We start from the raw sequence: 19,021 nt of genomic DNA, 5'->3' as shown, positions 1-19,021 counted from the left end.
CTATGGAAAATTGGTAAGGGCAATACTAGATGTCAGAGAATTATTGCAATAGACCCAGCCAGAGACATTGTTGAATAAGACCTAATAGTGGCTGTGAATATGGGGGTATAGGGAGAGGTGAGAATATTTGAGAGATGTTTAAGTGCTAGAATTTTCTGAGTCATTTTATGAATGATTGACATTAAAAAGACAATGATGACAAGGATGACAACCCATCTGGTTTGCATACCTGGGTACATGGTGCTACACCTTCCACTGAAATAAGGAACTGTGAAGGAGATCCAACAATAAGAAATGATGAATTTACTGTCTTTTGTAGAATTTTAGTTATTTGTGGACTTTCTCTGGGAGAAGTCCAACAGGTAAGTTGGAGCTTAGAGGTAAAGATAAAGCAGAAGTTGGAGATGCAGTAGTATTATCTGTTGAATTGTGTCCCCCTCAAAACACAGTGAAGTTCTGATCCCCAGTACCTCAGAATGTGACCGTATTTGGAAATAGGGTCATGGCAGATGTAATTAGTTCTGACGAAGTTATACTGGTATATAGGGTAGCCTCCTAGTCCAATATATATGTCTGTGTCCTTATAAGAAGAGGAGAAGATGGCGACACAGACACATGAGGGGAGAGCACCATGTGGTGGCAGAGCAGAGACTGAAGTACAGCAGCTACAAACCAGGAAAGCTTGAGTCCTCTAAGGCTGAAAGAGGAACAGAAGTGTCCTTTGTGAGAGTTTAGAAGAGAGAGTATGGCATGAGTGATATCTTAATTTCAGACTTCTAGAACTTTCAGTCTTCCAGAACTGTCAGACAATACATTCCTATGGTTTTAAGCTACCTTCTTTGTGGCACTTTATGAATGCAACCCTAAGAAACTAAGACAAGGAGTCATTGGCAACGGATGGTCACCGAAGCCAAACTTGTAGCAAGATCACCCACAAAGACAACATGGAATAGAGAGGGAGGGCCTATATCTAGGAAACCACTCTTCAGGTAGAAGAGAGAAGACCAAGAGGCAAAGAAGAAGCCATAGCCTCCCAAAAGATGTTTGTGGTGTTTGGTATATGAAGTGACAGAGAGTTAAACTTAGAGGATCATCCAACGGTTCCCAAAACTCTGAGCACCACAGGCAACAGGGAGATGAAGATAAAAGGCCAAGCTCACCTACCCATAAAACTGCCTGAGGTCCACCTCCTGAACCTTAAGCCAGAGAGGACAAGCCTTCTTACTTTCAACCTTAAAAAGATCTTGCTTTTAGCAGAGAATTAAAATACAGAGTGTATATGTCAAAGTGTAATATCCAAAGTTAATTTGAGGATTAAAATTCTCATCTCATTAGTAACACAAAAATATGAATTATTTTCAGTCATAATATTGAGACTTCCAGCAGGTAAGTAGAGGTTATCAACCCTGTCTCAATGTAGAGGTGCCTGCAATGTTTCTTTAAGATACCAATTCCTGAAGCCTAATTCCAGAGAATTCTCTCTCATTTTGTGTCAAGTAGGACCGAGGTATCAGTGTTCGTAAAGCCTCCCAAGAGGATTATCCTTTCAGCTAAGGCTGAGATCCACTGGAGAAGAGCCAGGGGACCTCCTCTGTTCTTTATCAGTGAGTTTTCTATCTAATCTGTACACTAACAATGTGCTCTTCCCCCTTCCCCTTTTTCTTACAGCGAAACTAAGCTGTGTGTAGATATGCCCACACATGTGTATGTCTGTTTAGGGGTTTACATATGTGTATAGGTGTGTGTACTGCACAGGTTCATTGATTTGTTGGTTCATCCAGCAAACATTTATTATCTGTAAGGTTCCCGGTATTAAGAAAAGTGTTAAAAATAAGATTTAGGCCTTCATCTCTTGAAACTGAGTCTGGGGTAGAAATGGAATGAGAACTGGCTCTAAGTGATGATTTAGTGCTTTAATAATATTATGATGAGACTAATTCTGATAGACTGGAAGCTAGGTGTAAAAGCCAAGCAGCAGCATGCATGAGCAGAGTGCTGGGCAGGGTCTGGGAGGAGGCTGTGCTGCCTAGACCTCCATCTCTCTTCTCTTAACTGCTCACCTCCAGCAAAACCAATTCCAACCAGAACTCAGTGTGCTGCAACTATGTTGCACATGTTGGCAATGCAGAACACATGATTAAATATAGGCTTGCAAACCAAGCAGATGTAGGTTTCAGCTTCAGTTTTGCCCCTTCCAGATGGGGGCTGCAGCAAACCTTCTCCCCTCTGTAACTCCTCTTCCTCTTTGCATAAGTGGAATGACAGTGTTGATGGGGATAGTAACTGAGTTAGTACTTATTCTTTGGGTTACAATAACTACTATTTCAAACTAAACTAAAACCAATGAAGAACGCTACCAGTCTCTAATATTCTTCTGTATATCCATAAAACACAGTAATAAACTTGCTAGTTTAATAAATGCTTATTGATGTATTACCATGTTTACAAAATCTGTAACAAGTTATTAGGAAGTTCACTAATATGATAATATGTGCTTATCATGTATAAATCCTGGTGGGGAAGGATCCCGGGGAAAGACTAATGGAGAACCCTGAATCTTTCACCCTTTCCACCAGAAAAATTCCTCCTTTACGCATCTCATTCTGTAAGTGATAACGAGTATATTTTGTTTCAAAAATGATGTTCCTAAGACATGAGTTGGGGGATAAGAGGAAAGGTGGCATCTGGATTACTTAATTATTGCAATTTTTTATGTGGTTTTGGGTCATGCCACAATCACATGGGGCTTAGCTCCCAGCTGTTGGACAGGTCACCTGGGGTATCTCAACTTAGTCCCATGCTTATGTTCATGAAATCCTGAACACTTTTTAACCATGATATACACCCTAAACAACTGCCCTTGGATACACTGAATTGACACAGGTCCCTTACCCTTCCCTTACTTCCTACATGTAGAGTGGCTGTTCCACTGAGCTCTCGAAGCAAGTGACTATAAAACAAAGGTGCTGAGAAGCCAGTGCCTCCACAGGATGAAGGACCCAGGAAAGAGAGGAAAAGAGAGGTGCCTCATTCAGCCAGTGATTGCGCTGCTCACCCCTATACAATCTAGATGATGAAGGGGTTGCAAAAGGGTCCATTTTGATCCTTCTCCATGAAGAATTTCACGTCTCCGTATGGTTGTTTCTTCCTGGAGGGCCATGGTTATTTTATAAATTCAATTCCCTACTCACCTTTCCTCCGTGGCTACCCCCAGGAGCTAGTAAGAAGGAGATCACTTTAGTATGTCTTTTTAGTTTTAATTTGTTCATAAGAATCATGCAGGACACACTGGCATTGATGAGATTTTTCTCCCAGAGCTACTATTGATCAGCTTATTTGGCACAAAATGTGGGCGTTATTAAAAGGGCTACATGAGAAATAATTGCATCCAGGGGGAATTGCACGTATTTTCAATTTAGCCATGACCTGATGCAGAAATTGGCCTATTTTATCATTATAATAGCCAACAAGCTTGGCTTCTTAACTGAAAACTAGATTTCAAATCTGGACATATGGTTATACATTTTTAAAAGTTTTACTCTCACAAGTAGAAAAAAACATCTCAGGATATGCTTAAAAAAAAAAAGGTACGTAACCCTTGAAATTATTCAGGGGAGCAACCCATTGTTTCTGTGATGCTGACAGAGACGATTAAGTGGTAATGTATAGGAAAGTCTATTCTCCACAAGAACTCCATGATGGATCCCTTTCCATTATCAGCATAATGCTCAAGCTTGGGCACTAAAATGTTTTAATTCCTAGGCATGGAATTAAAAGTAGAATAAAAAGTGCTGGATTAGCTTTTACTCTTATGTGTAATTGCATTTGCTGCCATCTGGACTGAAGTCAGAGCAAGAACATTATGAGATGGAGGACAGATTTGACCCAAAGACTATAGTTATGAGCCATTTAAAATATGGTGAACACATCATTTTAAAATGGCTATTTCTGTGAAAACCCACTGGCCTCTAGATAAAGTGACTTCAAATTTAGTTCTAAATTTCACTCATAACCTAGGGTGAGACATTAGCAGCAGAAATACATACTTGTTAAGACAATGAATATGTATCTAAAATTAAAAGCTAGATATATTCTTAACAGAAACCCTAAAAGTCACCATTAATGCCAGAGAGAAAACCAGAATGTCCACTAGTTCCAATCTTATCTTTAAACAAGGACATACCAATGCAATTAGGGAAAAGAAAAAAACAGCAATAAAGGTGTACAATTGAAATCCAGAAACGTTTCCATTATTTTGAGGATGACAGATGGTTGTTATTTTACAAAACTCAAGACAGTCCAGATAAAACTCATTAAAAAGATTTTAACAAATTTATGTAATTAACATTAAAATTAAGTTTTCTTATATATAAACTATAGCCATGAGAAGATATAATGAAAGAAAAGATTCAATTCAGAATGCCACTCCCAAAAATAAAATAGCTTAAAATTAACTTGAGAAAGGCACAGGATCCATATGAAGCAAAATGTGAAACTACTGAGAAACACGAACTAAGATTTAATTGCATGACATGTTCTAACATAAGAAAACTGAGTATTGAAAAAAATGTAAAGTTCCCCCAAAACTAATATACAACTTTCACAGACAAAATTAAAATACTAATGAGATTTTTTATTAGTAACATGAAATGATGCCAAAAGATTTTTAAGGAGAATGAATATAAAATATTATCCCAGAAAATTCTGAGAAAGTGTAGTAATGAAAGGACTCAAGACTAAACACATATTAAAAACATTGTGATGTTGTTATTATAATTAAAACAGTTTGGCACTGTTTTCCATATTGGAGTTATACATGAAAAATTATATTAGGTCAATTGGCTAATGTTTTGGAGGAAAAAAATTCTTAGCCCCTATATAATTCCTTATATCAATCAGATAAATATATTCGTAGAAGAAATCACATACATAATTACTGTAACCCTAGAGTCATAAAAATATTTCTAAGCAAGATAAAAACACTTAGACTCCTTGGGAGAAAATATTGATAAATATTGTTGCTAAAAAATGTATAACTTCTCTATAGCAAGAAAATGAGTAAAAAATGAGCTGAACAACAAAAAAAAAATGAACTGAACAAATTCACATATACCACAAGGAAGAGAAATTTTTTTTTAACCTATAAAAAGTTTCATAACACTTGATGAAGAAAGTAAGCAAAAAAAAAAAAAAAATTGTAAAGTACATATATGCTGATAGAGAGAGAAACAGAAATGGCCCAAAAAAGACAAGAAAGAAAATATTCAAATCCACTCATGATTAAAGCAATGCATATCAAAATGAGATACCATTTTCAGGATAAAAAATCAATATATGGAAACCCAGTCCATTTCCATACACCAATAATAAAGTAGCAGAAAGAGAAATTTTTTAAAAATCCCATTAGCAATTAGACCAAAAGTAATCAAATATCAAGAAATAAACTTAACCAAGGAGGCAAAAGACCTATACTCTGAAAACTTAAAATATTGATGAAAAAAAGTGAAGATGACACAAACAAATGGAAAGATATTCTATGCTCATGGATTGGGAAAACAAATAGTGTTAAAATGTCCACGCCACCCTAAGAATCTAGAGGTTTAATGCATTCCCCATAAAAACACCAACAGCATTTTTCACAGAATTACAACAAACAATCCTAAAATTTGTATGGAACCATGAAAGACCCCAAATAAAGCATCCTTCAAAAAGAAAAACAGACCTAGAGGTATCACAAAACAAGATTTCAAGATATACCACAAAGCTGTAGTAATTAAAACAGTAAGGTACTGGCACAAAAACAAGACACATAGATCAATGGAACAAAATAGAGAGGAAAAAAGAATATCTCTTCAATAAATAGCGTTGGGAAAACTGGACAGCTACGTGCAAGAAAGAAAGAAAGAAAGAAAGAAAGAAAGAAAGAAAGAAAGAAAGATTGGACCACTTTCTTACACCACTCAAAAATAAACTCAGAATACATTTAAGACCTAAATTTGAAACCTGAAACCATAAAACTCTTAAAAGAGAACACAGGCATTAATTTCTCTGGCATTAACAATAACAACATTTTTTCTAGATATGTCTCATAAGGCAAAGGAAACAAAAGCAAAAATAAACTATTGGGACTAAATCAAAATTAAAAGCTTCTGCACAGCAAAGCAATAATCAACAAAATTGAAAAGCAAACTACTGGATGGGAGAAGCTATTTGCAAATGACATATCTAATGAAGGGTTAGTAGCACAAATATATAAAGAACATCTACAACTCAAAACCAAAAAGCAAATAATCCAATTTAAAAATGGGCAGAAGACCTGAACAGACATTTCTCTAAAGAAGATATACAGAAAGCCAACAGACACATGAAAAGATGCTCAACATGACTCATCATCAGAAAAATGCAAATCTAAACAACCATGAAGTATCACCTCACACCTGTCAGAATTGCTAATATCAAAAACACAAGAAACAAGTGTTGGTGAGGATGTGCAGAAAGAGGAACCACTGTGCACTGTTGGTGGGAACTCAAACTGGTACAGCTACTGTGGAAAACATTAAGGAGGCTCCTCAAATAATTAAAAATAGAATTACCATATGATCCAGTAATTCTGCTACTAGGTATTTGTCTGAATAATATGAAAATACTAATTCAAAAAGAAATACACACCCTATGTTTATTGCAGCATTATTTACAATAGCCAAATTATGGAAGCAACTTAAGTATCCATTGACAGATGAATGGATAACCAAGAAATGATAAGCATATAGAATGGGATATTACTTGGGTCATTTAAAAGAATGAAATCTAGTCATTTGCACAACATGGATGGATCTAAAGCATATAATGCTAAGTGAAATAATTCGTTCAGAGGAAGACAAATGCCATATGATTTTACTCATATATGCAATTTAAGATACAAAACAGGGGTCCTGGGTGGCTCAGTTGGTTGAGCATCTGCCTTCAGCTCAGGTCATGATCCCAGGGTCTTGAGATTGAGCCCCATATCAGGCTCTGTGCGCAGCTGGGAGCCTGCTTCTCCATCTCCCTCTGCCTGCTGCTCTGCCTACTTGTGGTCTCTCTCTGTCAAATAAATAAGATCTTTTAAAAAAAGATACAAAACAAATGAACAAAGAAAAAAAAAGACAAACATAAAAAGAGATTCCTAACTGCTGGTTACCAGAAGGAAGGTGGGTGGAGGGATGAGTGAAATAGGTGAAGGGGACTAATAGTACTCTTACAGTGATATGCACTGAGTAATGTATAGAATTGTTGAGTCACTATGCTGTACACCTGAAACTAATATATCACTGTATATTAACTATACTTGAATTAAATATATACACATAATAAAGGCATGGAGAATAAAGTTAAAATCCACCTATCAACCTCTTGCCATTTAGAGTGCATACCTCTGAAAATGTTAGAGCATATCTTTCTCTTACTTGCTAAGTATATATATCTATATTATTTGTGCGATATAATACTTGCTATTTTATAGTCTTTTCATATGTGATTTATTAAAAGCATATATATATATATTTCCAATATGAATCATTTTGTCACTTTCAATGCCTACATAGGATTACACGGTAATGGTTGTACCATAATATATTACATTTAATTATGGAACCCATTTTAGGGTTATCCAGGGAAACAGAATCTGTAAGTTAACATACCCCCAAGTACACATGACAATCTAAATATTCTGAAGCTAGGAAATTCCATGAGGTTTTATCTGTATTTGGTATACCTTCCATGATGTTTACCTAAAACACAATTTTCCTTCACAATTTTAAGCCTCAGATCTTTTCCTTGTCATTATCTTCAATCATATTTTCTTTTATTGTTTCTGTTCTCCCTGTTTATACTCTCTAGGATCACTGATATATGTAAATTCAAATCTATTCGTTTTCATCTGTTTTTTCTTCTGATTTTTTGGAGAATTTCTCACATTTGCTCTTCTAACTCACCAGTTTGATTTGATACAGTGTCCAATTTGTTATTCAGTGGTCCCACTGGCATTTTTTAATTTGACAAGTCTGATTCTCATTTTCATCCAATCCTCCATGGTCTTCATGACCTTTTCCCTCAATGTCATCATGGTTGCAGTGAACTCTGATCTTCTTGAGAACACACATTTTCCATTTCTTGCAGTAATATATTTCATTTGGAGGCCATTATTCTAGTTTTTTAGGGCTCCTGTTTTCCATTTTGTTTTGTTTTTAAATTTATAGTGTTTGTTGATAGACCTTGCTCCCCCCCATTCTCTCTTTTCCAAAAAGAATCTAATGTATCTATTACCAGTTTTTAGCCAGATAGGAAGTAGGTTGGCTCCTGTCAGAATTTTGTAACACTGCTCTAGAAAAACTAAGGAGGAAAAAATTATATAAAATAAATTAAAATCTTCCAGTGAAGCTTAAGCAGCCTCAACACAGCAGTGGTGACAGAGCTGGGCCTGAAGGAGCACTGACTCCCTGTGAAGTATGTCTCCATATGGTGAAAGGCTGCCCAGGAGGCATAGACCACGCACTTCTAGGCCTCTGCAGGGTTTGGATAGCAATACTAGAGACACAACGTGGAACCATCCCAAGCCATAAGTACCAAATGCCCTGGAAGTTAGCAGGTATAGAAGGTGGTTGTACTGTCTTATTTTCCAGCCCTTTCCTATCTCAGATAAAGCAAAGGTGTGTCCAGCCACTATCTCCTCTACTTCCTTTCATGCTGTTTCTGTGCTCAGTGAGGAGCCACATACTCATCCTCTAAACTTTTTTAGTATGGTGCCATGTTTATATCAGTTCACAGAAATTCTTTAAATTCCTGACATGTAGTTGATATCTTTTCCTTGATTCTATGACTGGTAAAGACATCTCATAATTTGTGTATTTTCTGTTGGTTATTTTAATAGGAGTGGGGGAGACATGTCATCATGTCTTGAACATGAATGACTCCTCTCCATTAATTTTCAATTTTCTCTTCTCTTTAATTGCATTGCCATCAGAAATAGAACAATTATCTTTATTCCCTCCCTCTGCCCTTCACTTATTGGCATAACTTGAAAAATCTTTTGTCTTGGTGGAAGAATTGTCATTTTTTTTCACCTTCATTGATTACACCCTTGGGTTTTCCTCAAATAATTGATTAAACTGTATTTAAAATAAATTACCCATTTTATTTATTTCTCACTATTTTTGATACATATAAATTTCCTCTTAGTTTGAATTTATATTTAGTATTTTAGTACCTTTTAGTAATTGCATCTACATTTGATGAGATGTGGAAGCTTGTATTTATTAGATTGTAAATTATTATGCATGTGCAATTTTGACTAGCGAAGTGCACCAGAGTGTTGTTATGGATTAATAAGGGAGAAAATATATGGTATTACCCAAGAGAAATGAGTTGAAATTTTAGTTCACAAAAGTAATGGAAACAAATGGCTTGATTGTCATATATGTTAAACTGCAAAAAGAATTACTGCTAATATCTCTGTACTATGGTAACCTGACTCTTGAGAATACTTCAATGGTACTTTGGTATTTTTTTTACCCAGAATATGAAATTTATAGCTAACTAAACCACCTGTACTATTTTTCTATTAGCTATAATGAGTGAATATTTATTCAAATATATTATATATATATTTATACACATATACTATATATATGTATACATACACAAATACACACACACACATATATATATATGGCTATGCATTCAAATATATACATAAAAGAATATAAAAATAATGTTTCTAAGCATGACTTAATATGATCTGGGCTTGGTGAGTTAGGAAATGGGGTTAGGGATATTGCTATGAGTTCAGCAGGGCACTAACCGAGTTATAAGATAATTATTCCTCTTGAATGACTCTCACCATGACAACTTGGTTCTGAAATTCAACTATTATTCAGCTCAAATTATTGTCAAAGTTTAAAGCTTGAATTTTATTGACCTCCTTCTGATGTCTATGACATTTAATCATCTGGGTATATGAAACCAGATTGTTAACAGTAAGAGCTGCTCAAAAGATTCTTTGTTGTACACACCTGGACAGTTCCTTTGTTAAGCCCAAATGATGATTCAGTCCCTGGGCTCTGTTATACATGCACCACCTTGGGGCAGAAATTGAACATGGCGTTCCCATCTCCCTTACTATGAAGCTGCAAATCTTTCACAGCCCAAACATCACAGTGTTTTTTTAATAGTCAAATATAGGTTATCTTATAGTGTAAACTGCAAAAGTCAGCTCAACTTAGAAAGAAAGAAAGAATAAGAAGAATAAGAAATATATAGGAGCCATTGGATTTTAATGCCAATAACTGATAAATACTACCCCTCCCTGGCTTAAAACTATGTGGGCAATTATCCTATCCATTTAACCCATTGTCTGATTTTTTTTTCCCATTGTCTGATTTTTGATCCATCTCTAGAATTAAAAGAAAAGTGTTGTTTTCAAATGTCAAGTCCAAAAGAAGTACTGGTCCTCAACCCCCAAATCTGGTTAGTAGCAGTTAAACAGCATATTAGTTTTCTAGTGCTGTTTTAACACACCACAGTCTAGGTTGCTTAAAAAACAGAATTTATTTTCTTATAGTTCTGGAGGCTAGAAGTTCAAGATCAAAGTGTTAGCAGGTTTGGTTTCTTCTGAAGCCTCTCTCCTTAGCTTGTAGATAATTTCCTTCTCACTATGTCCTCACATGGTTACCTTCTGAGTCTGTGTATTGTCTATGTCCTAATCTCTTCTTCATAAAAGGACACCAGTCATATTGGATTAGGGCCTACCCATATGAGTTCCTTTTACCTTAATTACCTCTTTAAATGCCCTACTTCCAAATATAGTCATATTCTGAAGTACTAGTGGTTAGGGCTTAAACATATAAATTTGGGGGTGGGGGATGGTCACAACTTGTAAGACTACTAAAGGAACCCCAAATAATTTTATCATATCTCTTATAACTACTATTACAAGTAAATGCTATTGGCCATATAAAAATACACCAACTGCATCTCTAATAAACTGACAGACTCATTGGTGAGATCAGACATACACATAAGAAAGATTAATAATTAGAGAGTATCCCAATGAGTGATGAGGGCTGTGGAGTTACTCAGCTCCTCCCAAGGTAAGATCCACACTGTCTCTGCCCACAGCAAGCTTACTACCTAGAAAGAAGAAATAGATCCATAGACTACTATAACTAAGCCTGCTGATTACTCTTGATATTTAAGCAAAATGCTGTGGAAACTCAAAGAAGAGAGATATATCTTCTGAGTTGTTGAGGGGAAAAGGCAGGATTAGAAAAGTTTTGCTGAAGAGGTGATGGGGTGAGTGGTCTTTAGCCAAGAGAAAGTCGAATCCTATCTGGTGAACAGTATCGCAATAATGATCAAGTATGAGGCATGTTTAGTGTGTGATCATGAGTAGAGCTTCTAGTGTTTAGGTATAGGCCTAGAGATCAGAAGAGTGGTGCCTGGCATAAAAAAACCTGTTCATGGAATCACAGTCATACAGAAGGATATGGGTGAAGTGGAAGCTATGGGAAAGAATGGAGGGAGTATAAAGAAGAGTAGCACTGAGAACAGAGTTTTGGGAAACATTCATATGCAGGAGTGGAGCAGAGATAGACAAGCCAGTGAAGGGGACTCATCAAAGGGACACAGTAGAGGCAGTCACACAGAGCACAGGAGATGTAAAAGGAAGCCAAAGGCAAGGAGAGCAATCACTTGAGAAGTAGGTGAATTATACACTGTAAGCAACTGAAGTTGTTAGGCATCCAATGCTTGAGAAAGATCAAACAGAGTCCCCACCAAAGAAAGATATCAGCTTTAACAACTAGGAGGTTACAGGTGATCACACAGGCTTGGTTTTAAAGTAATAACTAGACTAGAAGCTGGACTGGAGAGAATGAAGAATCAAATGGTCCCAGGAGACAGGGAGGTAGCAAAGCCAACCCCTGTAATGTAGTAGCACTGAAAGGAAAAGTTTGAGTGCACAGCCAGAGGTAGAGGGCATCAAAGCAAGAGGAGAGGGATAAGAAGTAGAAGTTGGTGATTCCCAACAGAGCTCATTCTATGCAAGAAACTGTAAATATGTCCTCTCTGCTAGTCCTCTCAACAATCTAGTATGCTAATTTGACCATGAAGAAACCAAAGCTCAGAGTGTCTAAGTTTCAGTAGTTGATAACGGACAAATTGAGACTCAATTTTAAGCTGTAGTTACCAGCATTTTGTCTCTTTGTCTTTATTAGTGGAATTTCAAGTACTAGGGAGAAGGCTTAATTAAAATATGGGGGATCAGAATCTTCTGAGACTCTTAATATACCACCTTACAAAATAGCTATCAGAGGAGCTTAGAAGCAGGGGATGCCCTGACATGTGGAAAGATCTACTCTATCAAGTTTAGTGTGTGAATCTGTGAGTGTGAGTCTCCAAGAATCTGAGGCTATTAATACCTAAGTGGTGTGATGTGCAGTGCTCAGGACAGGTTCATCATCAGTGTTGGAAAGAAGACTCTGGATGCCAGGTGTGACCTATTTGATGTCCTGATGCTATAGATCCTTCCAGGTGATTCTCAGATGAGGGTTTAGGGGTTAGTGAAGTAGGACCACATTCTGTTTGTGCCCCATTCATTTCATTTGTCATCAGAAGAGATAGCATGGAGCAAGTATAAGGGACTGGACTTTTAACCAGATTCCCTGGGTTCAGTCTCCGTTTTTTCCACTTACCAACTGTGCGACCTGTACCATTGGGTAAGCAATTTAACCTCTCCTTTTTTGCCTTCTTAATGGGAATAGTTCTATGTTACAGGGTTGTTATGACAATTAAATCTCCTTAATGTCCATGAAGGGCTTGTATATTTATTAAATAAGTCTGGGACTGAAAATGGTTCAACCAACTCTGTACTTACAAGTTGGAGGAATGTAAAGAATGTGGAGGTGGGTAGGGAAAGGGTGGTTGGGATATGGACATTGGGGAAGGTATGTGCTGTGGTGAGTGCTGTGAAGTGTGTAAACCTGGCGATTCACAGACCTGTACCCCTGGGGCTAATGATACATTATATGTTAATAAAAAATTAAAAATTAAAAAAAGAATGTGAATATACTTGTTAACCATTAGCAAATATGTTTTCATACATTTACTATTAAATTTCTACAGAATTTGGTTTTCCTCATTTTGAGATGAGGAAGTTGAGACCAAAACATCAGGTGACATGCCAGGAGCAAGCCAACCAAGTCTTTGGGGGAGCTGAGCTGAAGCCTCCTGACTCTCATTCCAGAGTTTGTTAGCTCAGAATGACAGCTGCAAAATATCTCTGCTGCTTCCTGCTGAAATGGTGGTGTCTGACTTTTCTATCTAACCAGCTGGATGGGAGGTCCTCAAGGTACAAATGCTTTGAAGCAGTGTGGTGGGCAGAATAATGGCCCCCAAAGTGGGGGCATATCCTAATTCATATTAGGATATTCATATTCATATCCTCATCCCCAGAACCTGGGGATATGTTGGATATGTTACCTTACATGGCGAAAGGACTGAGCAGATAGGCATAAGTTAGGATCCTGGGATGGGGATAATTCTGACACCAACACCAACTGATAGAGGGTGGACTGCCATTCAGTTCTGTCACTAACCACCCAGAGTTAGTGCAGACTCCACAAGGTAAAGAGCACAGTACACAACAAGACTGCCCTTACTTCAGACCAACTGGCTACAAATCCAGGGAATTCTCATGACTTCCTCAGGTTCAATAATCTGCCAGAATGACTCCCAGGACTCAGAGAAGCACTCTACTTACAATTATAGTTTTATCGTTAAGCCCGCTTTGGATTTCTGCCCTCCAGAACTTCAAAATAATAAGTTTGTGTTCCTGAAGCCTCAAAATTTGAGGTAATTTGTTAGAGGTGCAAAAGCAAACTCTAACAGTAAGTGTGATGCAATCGTTTGGAGCACAGGCACTGGAGCAAGATGCCTCGGCTTGAATTCTGATTGTTCTGCTCACCACTTTGGCCTTGGCCAAATTACCTCTTCTCTCCTCTCCTTAGTGTGTTCATCATATTCCTTAGAGCTATTGTGAGGACCTAGTTTTTACATATAAAATGCTTAGAAAAATAATGAAAACTTAGCATATATTGAATATTATTTAATGTACAGTGTTTAAAATACATGGAAGTACTCATCAAGCAAGCTTGTAAGATTTTCTAACTCGCCTTGGGAATTCTGGTCCTGACCAACAACCTCCCTGCATTTTGGCAGTCTAAAGGACCATTCTGCTGGAATATTGATTCACAGTCATTGCTAAAATCAGTCAGTCAATTTTTATCCCTCTCCTTCTTGCTCTCTTCCTTTCTCTGTCTGAAAAAGAGCCAGGCAAATCACTAAGTATGCCAAATCTCTGCCTTTGGACCCTGGCGTCCCTGGCTTCCCTTCTCCAAGGTGACCTTCACATGTGCTCCCATCTCTGCAGTGCACTCTGCTCTGCACTCATCTAGGCTATAGCCTGGTGATGGCTGAAGTGGCTGGATGTCCTGGCCTCCAGCACCATGCTCTGGGGGCACTGAGACTCTGAGGAGTTATCAGCATGGCCAGAACCTCTAGTAGTTGCACTCTGCTGGTTTCAGCCATCTGCTGGTGGTGCACACCCACTGGAGTAGAGAGGTCCTATTCTGGTGACTTCAGATGAAACTGAGCTTCAGGAAGCAATAGAATTTGAGGAAAAAAAAAAAAAAAGTCCCTTAAAGTTCATCTTGGCCCACTATCTCATCTTACAGGTAAAGATAATACAAACTCCAGACAACAGACTTAATCTTAAGTCACCAAAATTGTTTTTTGGTCCAAGTCAAATATAGGCACTGGTGTAATTCTCATTTTATCACCTGTCCCAGATTTGAGCTTTGCAAGAAAGCATCACTAAGCTTCCCAAAAGGCTGTTCTAGCAAACAGTCTTTACGGTTTGACTCTCACACTGTTGGCCTGTGGAAGTAACATATCAGGGACTAATTCTTGACAGCCAACCTAATATCTCAATCTGGTCCTCAGGCCAGAAATGATTCAGAGTGATGAGTAGCTGGCACAAGCAGGGACCACAGCTGGGACCATGGTAAAGCAACATACAGGATATTTGGCTGTAGAGTTTGTGAGTAGTGAAGAGTTCTAACTATATACACACAAAAAATAAATAAATAAAAGTTTTGGATCCTAAATTTGAATTTGATTATAGGACTCATTTCAGGACAGCTGCTGCATGAGTTGTTGGTATGGTTTAGCAATAGGAAATGATAAATCAGCATATGGTTCTCAGCCTTCTGCCCTGGGAAGGAGCAAGCCTATCTTTCCCTTCAGACACCTGACTGACAGGTAAGTGCAAGTTCAACAGGGGCAATCTTATGGGACTATAGAGAAGATAACAAACAACTTACTAGGATATCTCTGCCAGTCACACTGATGAGAAAACTGAGGCACACAGAGATCTGCTGTAGCACACCCTTCCTTATGAGCCCTCACTGCCTTCCTACGGAATGGAGGGTAAAGCTTCTTATGGCTACAGGCTGTAGCCTTCTCAGTTGGTTTTTCCACTCTATCTTCTAGCATTTTCTCTGTACACATTCCCCTCAGCCACTCTAATGAATGACTATTCCTGAAACTCACCAGAACTTCCATCTTCCCTGAGCATCGCCCGTACTGACACATCATCCCAGAATGTCCTCCAAAGACCAGATTCCCCTTTTCCTCACCTACCTTATTCAGACCAACTTATCTTTCATGAGCCAGCTCAAATGTCACCTCCCCTTGAAGCCTTCCCTGACCCCCTGAGGCAGTCAGTGTCCCTCTCCATCATGATTTCACAGTTCTCTGTTCATTACTGTTTAATCACTTAGGGCATTACATTGTAAAATCACATGACTTTTTGAGCTCTTAAGTTCAGGGAATACACTTTATTTTTCCCTTTGTGGCCCTGGTTCCCAGCATGGGGTAGATTCCTGATCTATGTTTACTGAATGGATAAACAAGCAGCAGAAACTAATGTTTATTGACTTCCAACTGTTCTCCCCATCATTGCATAGACACTATACCTGGGTCATTCTGCAAGCATGAGGCCAGGCCTGAGCCAGCAAAGCCTCATTCCATTTCTGTCATTACATTCCCAGGATCACTAAAGAGTAAGTTGTAAGAGGTATGGTGCAACACCATTGCCCAATTCTGAGAACTCATAAGATCTCCCCAAGAATCCAAGTGCACATTGCTGTGACCTCCTCCAGACTCCTTATTTCCCTGAGGTGTGTCTTTATCTGTCAAAATGCATCCTTCCATCACAACAGAGCAAGCTAACCACACTCCCACTTCCGCCTACCATCTGCAAGAGCCCTGGGTTGTGGTCTGGTTGCCTACCTGGCTGCAACCTGACTCCCAGCTTGGGGACACTTGCTCCAGGCTTCATCTATGACCTTTAACCACCAATTGCTTGGCTCCTTCTGTCCTCCTTAAGGCTCTACCTTTGTTCCTTTTCAATTTGTCTCCTGCTTCCCTCACCTACTCAGAAGTCGAAAGTTCATGATTTTATTCATTGTGAGAATAAATAACCCAAAAGTAGGCACACTTAAACATTCTAAAATATCTAAATAGGAAGCCCAGCACACCTATCACCTGAAAGACATTTCTAGAACATGTTTCCATCTTCCTGAAGGCTGGAGGGAAAAATAAAGCCTCACCAGGGGCTAGAGAAAGGTAGGAAATTTCTAATCTTAACTAACTAATGAGTCCAGGTACCCGATGGCTTTGCTAGTTACAGTGTACTTTTACGCACATTTGAGAAATTCAAAGGACCTCAAAATTGCTGCTCTGAAATCTCCCTCATCATTTTAAGTAGGAGATTAAGAGATTTCGTGTTGTTAAAACACTTTAATGGAAGGAATCTTGAATGACATTATTTAAATCGGCAGAAAACTGCCTTGATTTCCATTTCCACCAGCCACAGGCTTGGAGAAAAATGAGAAGACACGCAGTCAGGGTCCCCTCAGAGCTGACTGACAACTGTGGCTGTATCTGAGGACAGCCAGGCACCGCAGGCAGATAGTCAGAATGCCCAACCTCATTGATTTTTATAACAGGTCACTCCCATCGAAACTCACTATTCTTCCCCCTATGAAAATACAGACCCAGGGGGAAAGGGAGGTCTGCATCGTGTTTCAATGAGCACCACCTGAATCCATATAAGCATATGATTCTATCTAAAACTCAATAATTCACTGAACTGGCATCCTTTTAGCATCTCTGCAGTCAATGCCTCTCAAAGAACAGCATTACAATTGAACTAGAAAATTAGAGCTTTTAGCTGGACTCCCTGGAGGTGCATATGTAAAACAGAATAATAAATGATTGTCATTTCAGTTCAGAACATAGAATTAATCATGGCAAAAGAGAGAGTCTGGAGCCCTTTGAGAAGAGCCACGTGGGTCACTGGTCATCATCACTTGCCAGCAATGAGGTCAGCAATGGAAAAGCCCATTTTCTTTGTTACCTGGCTATCCATGTGGAGTATCTATAGTTGCATATAACCTTTAGAGAGCCCACCAACAGGAAAATTATTTCCTAGTGTATTTTTTCCTTTTTGCTGAAAAATTCAAAAGCCCAGCCTCAGGCAGTAGAAACACAATCAGGCTACAAACATGATGAACACACTTGTCTTTCCAGCCGGAAGGGGGGGCAAGAAAGGCGTCCCAAGGCCCTCCGGGGGCAGTCACAATGAGCAAGGCAGAGGCTGTGAGAGCTTCTAGAAGCCTCTCTTCAACCAGATCAATTAGGTCACTGAAAGAACATCAGTCCAGATCTCAGACAGAGAAAATCTAACAGCCACTGGCAACAGGAACGGTAATGCATTTTGAGAGCCAGCTGGAGTATGTGTCTATGGGTATGTCGGCTTAAGAGCTTGGTGCCTCTGGTACAAAAGCAGTTAGATCTATGCAATGTAAGTGTGGTCCTTGGTGTCTGTCACAGCTAGAAGAAATACAGAATCTCAGGTTCCAGCTTAGACCTACTGAATCAGAAATTATCACTGGGCAATGTTTGTACATACTGAATTATGTTTAGCCCTGGCTTACAGCACTGTTTCCTGGCCTTTGAGAGACATTTTAGAGCTGTGCTGGTATATGCCTAGATGAGCCCTTATTGAAACAAAAGAGAGATGTGTTTTTGCCTAATTAATGGTTTTGTGTTGCAGAGACAGGCCTCTGACCTCCTGGGCTTTCTGTTTGGCATCAGTCTATATAAACACAGGGCTGTGGCCTATGAGTCAGAGTCATTGGAAGGAGGTGACCCCTACTTTCTAGTTTATCAAGAATAGCTTGTTGGGGCACCTGGGTGGTACAGGTGGTTTGGTGTCTGACTCTTGGTTTCAGTTCAGGTTGCGATCTCAGAGTTGTGAGATCAAGCTCCGCATCAGGCTCTGCATTCAGTGTGGAGTCTGGTAAAGTTTTCTCTCTCTCTCTCTCTCTCTCTCTCTCTCTTTCTCCCTCTGGCCTTCTCACCCCCCGCCCCACTTTTCTCTCTCTCTCAAATTAAATAAATAAATAAATATTAAAAACAAGAAAACAATAGCTCCCTAGAAAAAGGACTTGACTTGTAACTGAGTATAAAAGAGACCAGGTTGGGAGCCTCTCTAAGGATGACCCTAGAGACAAACATCTGAAGCATTCCTTGGAAGGGGCCACATTGCAGGCAGCAGGCGGTAAGTAGAAGTCTCCTCCAGGGAAACCCGGAAGCAGAAGGGATACGGATTTCTAATTAGGCCTCAATATATCCCCTGTTCTCAGACCCTTGTTCTGTCCCCACCTCTAGCCCTACCCCCAGGACCTGCTCCTCCATATCCCTCTCTCTCTAGACCCAGGCCTTCTCATAGACCAAAGCTCCCTTCTTCTCCCTATTAATCTAATTACTACCCTACCCAGGCTATAAAACCTCTTCTACCTCTTAAAGTCATCACATCCACACCCTGCCCCAACTCTTCTGAGGGACAGCAATCCTAAAT

This window comes from Lontra canadensis, unplaced genomic scaffold, assembly GCF_010015895.1.
Source record: "Lontra canadensis isolate GAN:19392208 unplaced genomic scaffold, GSC_riverotter_1.0 scaffold32, whole genome shotgun sequence".
NCBI lineage: Eukaryota > Metazoa > Chordata > Mammalia > Carnivora > Mustelidae > Lontra > Lontra canadensis.
The sequence above is the reverse complement of the archived record's forward strand: the minus strand, read 5'-3'. Positions refer to the sequence as shown.